At 29.5% G+C, this 9,090-nt stretch overlaps 1 long non-coding RNA gene across 2 annotated transcripts; it reads left to right on the forward strand.

The window, feature by feature from the left end:
* Positions 1 to 1,641: 1,641 nt before the first annotated feature.
* LOC126698116 (uncharacterized) lies at positions 1,642 to 8,465 on the forward strand. 2 transcript variants are annotated; one of them, XR_007646386.1, is made up of 4 exons: positions 1,642 to 1,850; positions 3,729 to 3,869; positions 5,097 to 5,165; positions 8,139 to 8,465. It is a non-coding gene; the product is annotated as an uncharacterized LOC126698116 (long non-coding RNA). The 2 variants fall into 2 exon arrangements; XR_007646385.1 differs by lacking the exons at positions 5,097 to 5,165; positions 8,139 to 8,465 and adding an exon at positions 4,411 to 4,855.
* Positions 8,466 to 9,090: the final 625 nt, after the last annotated feature.

The raw sequence follows: 9,090 nt of genomic DNA on the forward strand, positions 1-9,090 counted from the left end.
TTTAGAATTATTATTTTGGGTTAGTATTACTCAGTAGGTGTGCGTTTGGCTCCAAATTAAAAAGTCAACTTATTTTATTATTCAACTTATTTTTGCTACTATTTATAAGCTTCACTGCACTTTTTGGTTCTATTCATGAGTCTTACTATATTATTTTAGCTAACTTTTACTTTTATTTACAGTACTTTCAGTAAAAAGTTTTCAGTTTTAGCAAAATAAACGGATCCTAAATAGATCCTAGGTGATTTAAAAAACAACCGATAGTAGAAGCACATTATTTGTTAGTTCGTTTAAATCTTGTATACTCAGATTGTTTAACCAATTAATTAACCAAGTTGATACTTAGGTTTATTATTCAAATCTAAATTAAATACAAACAATCATATCACTAAGTGTGGAAATGTAAAAAAGGCAAGCGATATGATGACTTGTGAAAACCAATGAAACCATCCAATTTCAAGGTAAAAAACTTAGGGAGGATTTAATCTAAACTATCATCAAAGCAAAAAATTCACTAAATAGAAAGAAAGTGTTTACAATAAAATTTTCCCTAAATTTAATACTACCTTTTGTTGTACTTACGTGATCACACGTAATTTCGAATTTACAGACTCTTCTATCTGAATTTCTTGAACACAAATACCCACGTTTGTGATTCTGAGATCCCACTCAAAATTTTAGATCATTAGCAATTGTTGATCTGTATGCAACAACTTATCTCCACTGGTTCTTTTATATGGATCTTCCTTCTAGTAGATGTTTGTTGAGCTAGAAGGTTACAAAACCTCACAAATCTCCTAGGAGTAACTCACTAGTCTTCTTTAGAACTTCTGAAACGTATTTAGAGTTTTTCTTTTATACTTAGTAGTGTTGAGCACAAACCCTAAACGTTTTTGTGGGCTTTGGCTTGATTAAAATTCTACAGAATATGATTCTCGATTGGTTGAGCCTTACAGATTCTGAATTCTTCTTTTTGCAACTTGAGGAATAAGTTATGTTCCAAACATATTTGAATCTATCTTGTTCTAACTCATTATGTGGCAACTAAAGAGACATTTCATATGAAGTTTTAGTGACAAGATTTTTTAAATAAGTCAATGACTTATTAATTGCCACATAACAGGTTGAAAAAGATAGATTCAAATATGTTTGGTGTCAAACTTTATCAAATATTTAACAGATATAAGAGCATATTTTATAATAATAAAAAATTGTGAAAAACAAAGTTATGTGTCTATAACTATTAGACAAAATATTTTTTTTAAGAGTATCACTGGACTAATTCAAATATTTGGGATTCTTATTTTTGTATACTAAATTTTGAAAACATTAAAATAATTATATATATAATATATAAACGAAATGTTTAACTTTTGTTAGTCACTCTTCATTATGCCATGTGGCTACATAAAATTAGTGTCACATTTACATTTAAAAATATCAACTTTTCTTTTGGTTGTTTATGTAAAACCCTTTAATATTCTTAGTACCATTTTCAATCAAAAAAAAAAAAAAAAAAAAAAAACCCACAAGCACTTGTTTAAAACAGTGACAAATCAGCAAACAAACCTTCTTATATATTAAAAAAGAAAAGAAAAGGCCAAATCAATTATTTTTAACCTCACCCTTGCACTGGTCAAAAAAAAAAAAACCTCACCCTCGCACATGTTCACCAAAAATTTGATTTGTCTTAAAAAAAAAAAAAAAAAAAAAAAAAACCAAACCGTTTCAGTGGCTAACCACTTTTTTTCTGTATCTATATATATTACTTCTCTTCAAATTTTTTTCCTTCTCATGCCCTTTTCCTCTGCGAAGCCTGCCGCCACCGTCAGCCAGCGAACCCATTGTCGGTAAAACTGAGCTCTTTTGTTTTTCCTTTTGCAGTTGTAGTGCTTGAGATTTTCTTTCTTAAAATTCTTCTCCTTCTGGGTGAATGTTTGCGTAATTTTGGTGTCTCTTTGATTTTGTTCAAAGATTTCATTGTTATTGACATCTTTGTTTTTGTTCTCTATATGTTTGTTGAAATTCCCCAGTGAATAATTTGATTTAGATTAGGTATCTGTGTGTGAGCAATTAGTAATGTGGGTTTAAAGGTTTTGTCTTAGTTCATTGCTATTGACATCTTTGTGCTTTTTTTCTCTATATGTTTGTTTAAATTCCCCAATGAATAATTTGATTTAGATCAATTTGATGTTGTCTTAAATTATCTTAAGAATTCTGATCCTTTTTGTTGTTTGATTTTGGGGTACATGAGAGAGTTTGAATGTTAAGGATGATTATAATTGCTCTGTATAGATTTTGATGTTGGGAAAGTAAGTAGACATGATGGGGAACTCTTATGGCAATTATCACTATATTAGTTATGTCAGTTTTGCAAATAAAGGATCTTATTCCAATTGTTAACTTTGTGTATTTAGCAGTTTCAATTTGTCTCTTTATTCTTCACCAATTGTTTTGTTTGTATCAATACTTTGTTTCATCAGTAGTAATTAGAAATCTGATTGTCCTAATAAGCAATAGAGTGAGAAAGCATAAACACATTGGTATGGAATCAATTGCCTGCCTGATGGGGGAAGAGGTGTATAGTTCACAAGACCTTCACCAAAGCTAGGGCTCTTTTGTTTACAAATTTTTTCTTTGTAGAATGACAATGTTTTTGGGGAAAAATTTGCAAAAAAGCATCTTTTTGGAAAAATATTAGCAAAAAAGCATGTGGAGGAAATATTTTAGTTAGTTAGACTGTTTTAAAAAAAAAAAAAAAAAAAAAAAATGGAACTCAAGTTTCTGAAACTCGAGTTCCAAGTATTTTCACATGGAACTCGAGTTTGAGAAACTTGAGTTCTGTACAAATGGAACATGAGTTTCTTAGACTCGAGTTCCACCTTTTTTTTTTTGGTCCTTATCAGACTTTATCTAGAAGGAAATGGGTTGGAAATCGAGTTTGTTAAACTCGATTTTCAAAAACAGTCTAAAATGTTTCATCCGCATGCTATGTAGCAAAAAAATTTCTAAAAATCTACCATTTGGCAAATTTTGCCATGTTTTTGGCATTGAATATTTTATGGTTTGAATTAACATCGAAATCAATGGAACTAAAAACCTTTTTACGTTAATAGTTTGTTTATCTATTGTCATGTTGCTAATAGCTTTATAATAAAAAAGAATATGTAGTTGAGCTAAAAAATAAGTAAAAAAATTTATCACAACCCTGGTGTAAATTTTGATTTGTTTCTCTGCTTATTTTTTCGAAGGGATTTTCTTCCCTTTGTAAATTTGAATTTTATTTTATTTTTAGGTTTCTATTTAGGCACTGATTTGTGAGCCTTTGATATAGAGATAGATTCAAAATTTGAAAGGAAGTTTTAGATTATAATTTTTATTGGGTTCCATTAGGGATTTCAAGTTTAAATTTGATCCAAGTTATAATCGCTTAATATGTATACAATATAATTGAATTATAATAGTCTTTGAGATTGTGTATTTGAAAGTTTAGGGAAAACTAAAAAATAGTTATGATTTTTTTATGATTCATTTATGGTGGGTTTGTGCATTGACATTAGAGCTTGGGAATTTCTTTGCAAATTTGAAAATTTTTATTGAGAATGAATTTGTGTTTGATTTAGAGGTGGCTTGGTGTTCTTGAATGTAAATTTTGAAATGAACTGTGTATGTGAATGTAAAGGTTTAATTCCATGCAAGTTTTTCCTTTCCTTTTTTGTGTTATCCAGAAAACGACATCTATCCAATTACGTTTCAAATAATAGGATCAACAAGAATTTCAAACACAAGGAGTTTGCATGGTAACAGGAAATTACTATTATTCAGATCCACCAGAAATATTCCAGCAGAAAGCCAGTCAACAAATAATTGTAAGTTAACAAAATCTATAACTTAGGGGGGAGGGGGAGATTAAATGTGAAACCTGATCATATTGTTGTCGCTTCTCATTATCTTTCAAAACCAACAACGACAATAAGAATAATACTTGGTTCTAGCCATTTGGTATATAATATTAGAAGACAATTTCAGGCTTTGTGAATGAGAGGGGTTGGGAAACTGAGAAGTGGATCTGATTTGATTATAATTTATTTTATGGTGGGTTTGTGCATTGAGATTATTATTATTTTTTTTTTCTCTGCAAATTTGAAATTTATCATTGAGAAAGAGTTGTGGGTTTAGTGAAGTGAATGATAGGGGTTTAAGAAGAACTTGGTATTTTGATATTCTTATTTTGGTTTTAATTTCGTCTTTTCTTTGAGTATTTTCAGTTTAGTTGGATATAAAGTTTATATTCAATTAAACTTGATAAAATAATTGATGTGAGTATATTACATTTAAATGATAATATTAAACATTTTTAATGTTACTTATACATTTCATAATACATTTTACATCATATTCTATTAACAGTTTTATATGAGTGATGCTACAAAGATTTTGTCAACAGCTTACCAAGTGAAGAAGATGCTGATTCTGTTAAATTTCAAAAAGTAGATGATGCATGTGATGTACAACTCGCAGCTAAATCTGCAACTATGAAGAACAAAAAAACTATTCATTGACCATTGCAGATCGACAAAAGAGGAAGAGGAACCAAGGAATCCTTTAAACTGTTAAAACTTGTGTTACAAATCATTTTTAACTTTTCTTACAATAATGTAATCACCATTGGAAGGTGTTCTGTTTTGAGTTGAGAACACATAGCTGACCTTACAAAATAAGTGTGAAGGGCTAGTTGGTGTAATGTATATAATTAAATTCTGAATGGTGTTTTCCATAAAGGCATGTGTACTTTATTACTAATACTTGTATTGTACTATTAGTGTGATGTAGATAGTTTTAATTGTGGAATCTATATTGGTTCATCGTTCTGTTTGCTTGCTAAATTAAAGAAAAAAGAGAAAAAAAAAAAAAAAAAACTCTTCTGTTGTTAGAGTATTTCCCATTTTTAAAATTTTTAAAAAGTATATTTAACGTAGTCAAGTTGTTAGACAAAATAAAAGTTTGTTGCTTAAAAGTCTATTTTTTCAATAACTCATTGTGAGAAGATAAAAGTATTTCTTATAAACGGTTGGAACATATGGTTTATTGTGCAGGGACTGTGGCATTATTATTAATCCAATGGATATTATTTTATAGAGCAGTTGAAACAGAGACTTTGACAGGTAAAATCTCTCTCTCTTTCTCTCCAATGTGAGTTGCCCATATTGTTGTAATGAATCTTAAAAGGATAGAAGTTGTTAGCATGCATTTTTGTTTGAAAACCTTTGAGATTACAATGTATTTAAAGCCACTTAAAACACACAATCCTTGTCAGACTATTGCTGAAGCACATAGTTCTTGGTGTTTAAAAGCATAGTTGTCAGTATCGTACGATACGTGATACGTATCATACGATACGTATCGTATCATATCGTGTGTAAAAAGTTTCGTATCATATCGGCTTATCGTAAGTGTTCTTGAATCGTACGATACATTGTGTGTATCGTATGAATCGTATCGTATCGTATAAATGTACGTATCGTACGATACATAAACAAATGTTTTAAAATGAGTTTTTTGTTAAAATTTGTATTTTTATTTGAATCTAACAAGTTGTTAAACTTGTTTTTAACACAAAATCATTAGATTACTTAATTTAGCCTAATAAAATAACATATTTATAAATTTTTTTTCTCTCTTTCTCCTATAAAATTTGAACTACGTAGTATGCACTTACATTTCACTTTGACACTTACACATTTATTTTCTATACATTGAATAGATATTAATTGACAATATAATTATTTTTTATTTTTGTCATTATTGTTATATATCCAAGAAACTAGAATGCCAAGAAGACTTTAAAAAAAAATCAAAATAAAAAGAACAAAAAAAGATAGTAAATGTTAATGATGATGAAGAAAATTTTAATAAAAAAAGAAGTTTGCAAAATGATAAACATGATGATAACATTGACTTAAATGGGGTTGATTAGGTAATATGATGAAAATAAATTATTATTTTTTTGTCATTTGTAATATATTAGCACTTTTGAATTTAAGCAATTTGAACGTGTATGTTATAACACAATTTAGTTTGATTTATTTAGTTAGCTTCTTAAATATTACTACATAAGTGATAAATAAATTAGTTATTAGTTGAACATATTTTAAATTTATAGTGAATATACCTTTTATATATGTAAATCTATAATTTTATATAATTTTTATCAAGTGTTTGTGTATCTTACGATACACGATACTGAAAAATCACAAATCGATTTACGATACGGTTCACGTTTTGACAACTATGTTTAAAAGTAAGCATAATAGTTTTCCCTTTTAGTTAACTTAAAATTTTTTTTGGCTGCTTATAATTTGTATCATACTCAGAATGATAAAATTAAGCTATTCTTCAATTGCACAAAGTTCAAACTTTTCTTAGAAACGATACTAATTTTGTTAATGAGAAAGAAAGGAAAACAACTACCGTACATTATCTATAAAGGAGAAACCAAACAGCCCGGCAACCCAATCTGTTTTGTGTTAGACTGCACCTGTAAAATAAAATACCCGGCTGTTTTGTTCTTATTCCAGAATTTGATTGAATTCTGTACAGTGTCCATTATGAAGATCTAATAAATGTACACTTATTCTCCTTCCTAGAGTATATACACAGTCTACTCAGGGTTAATAAATTAGCAAAAAGTTTTCTTCCTTTTTCAACCATGCGTTACATACAAAGGTATAATGTACCTGTTTTTTTTTTAAACACAGTCTCTATTATACTATTGGTTCTCCCTATTACTACTCTATTTAATGGAATATGGATTTAAAAAAAATCATAAACTATTATTAGATAAAGGAACTCAATAGTAAGCTATTGAAGATCGTATTGAACACAAACTCTGACTTAAGGAGAAGCTACAACGTATATTTAGAGTCCAGAATGCTTCATCATGGACAATGGCCTAAAACTTTGGGTAAGCAAAACCCATGTTCTATTATTGAGTATATAGAGGCTAATTGGCCTGAATTCAAGCTTGACTCACATGTTTCATCATCCTCAGTCTGTGTCTAATTTGATTTCCCTTTTAGATTTGAATAATTTAATGTTGAAGCATTCCTACTTATTGGATTTGTTAGGACTTAGGAATGGTTATTTTAGGATGCATGTTAACTGATTTTTCTCTCAGGAAAAATTAAGTTAAAACATGGTAATATGACCTTTTTGGCTAATTAGTAAGAGGGTTATTTTTTGCGTTTTCAAGTTGTAGCTTATCATGTAAAATTATGCATGACTGGCCCTTCTTAGGCTCATACCACTATTTTTTCTTTAAGAAAAAATGTGCGTTTTAGTTTTGAATAAGATTGTTGACATTCTTTTCTTTTCCCTTAAACTTGAGATTAGTTTGCCCTTTTCATCATATCCTTGATCTGTAGGAGAGTATATCTCTGTCCAGTTGACAATAGACTATAATATGCAGGATTTAGGGAGTTTTCAACTATAATATTAAACGACTCATTGGAGGAATAAATTTCATGTTCTAGGGGAATAAAAACTTTTTCATTTGGATTTTCATTTAGAAGAAAACATGCATCTTTAAAGGAGGCTCAAAATTCGTATGTTTATAAAATAAAAGAAATTTTTTGAATACTTAAGGTACCAAATTCCCATTTTAAAACAAGTTTAATCAAATTTTCAATTAGAATCACAAAAAAATGTAAATTATGTTTGAATGGGGAATTAAATGCAAAGGTTTTTTGATTGCATGATTTAAGAATTTTCATAGTGGCAGTTCAAGTTTAGAATTTATTTTTCATTTATTAGGAAAAATCTAGGTGAATAATTCACGTGTATATTACTATTGCATTACATTTGATAGGCTTTACCTACAAGACAAGGTTCTGTTCAGGCAATAACTTATCTCTCTTTCTTTATAATATAATTACTGTTTTCTTATGGGTTAGATTTGGTTTTAAATTTTTGATTAAGATTTTGATTTATAATTAGTTTTCAGAAGCCTTTTCTGTTACTTCTTCTTTTGTCTACTGTAATTCCAAAAGGCTGTTTATTCAGTTTGAAAAAAAATTTCTGTCTTTTTTGGTGTTTATTTGTTTTGATATTGATGAAATATATTTGCTTATTGTTTTTAGCTGGGATGCACGGACTCGGCTCCAGACCCCTCGCACCCGAGTCCGACGCGGCGGGACATGGCGACGCGGCTCAGACTCGGGCCGATTCGCGCTGAATCGGGCCGACTCGGACCGTATCGGGTGAAACCGGCGAACTCATCCCCTTACAGCAGTTTTCCAACACGTCGGCGGTTGCTAGAATGAACCCAGGCCATGGCAGAGGCGGCTGCTGCTTCTTCTTCTTCTTCTCCTTTCTTCGTTTTGAACTCTTTAAATAAGAACAAATCAGCTACAACTACACAACAGGTAGAGTCACCAAGCCTCCTTTACCACCCATTTAAAAATAGACACGCGTACTAATCCAAACTATTTTAATATTTAACTAATCTATGGGCCCACACGTAATACTAATATATGAATAATAAAACTATTTTAATATTTAACTTAAACCTTTATATTGCGTTTTTAATAGTAATTTTTTTAAAGAATATTTTAATAGTAAAATTGTTTTAACAGTATTATTATAATTATTGAATAGATATTTAGACTTGAAATTGATAAATTAGCTGAAATTAGCTTTCAATCTTGTGGAATGTTTTAGTTTCATGGAATGTATTAGTTCAATTTTGTGGGTTGTATTTAATTTATGAACATCATGTTTTAATTATTATCTACTAGTACTCTTAAATTTGGTATATATTTATATAATGTGAAAAAGTATGCTTAGCAATATATTAAAAATATAAATAAAAATATTTTTAATAATTTTTTAATTGTCGAGTCCCGCCGCACCCGTACCCACCTTTTTTAAAAATTGCCGAGTCCCGCACCCGCATCCGAGTCCCGAAACGCACCCGTGCTTTGTAGGTTTTTAGGCACACAAAACAGTTCGTTTAGGTTATTATCGGATTATCCTCGAACTCAGACTCATGATTTGAATTTTTCACAAAGATATTGCTTAGTGATGGCATTA

Source organism: Quercus robur, chromosome 9 (genome assembly GCF_932294415.1).
Source record: "Quercus robur chromosome 9, dhQueRobu3.1, whole genome shotgun sequence".
Lineage (NCBI taxonomy): Eukaryota > Viridiplantae > Streptophyta > Magnoliopsida > Fagales > Fagaceae > Quercus > Quercus robur.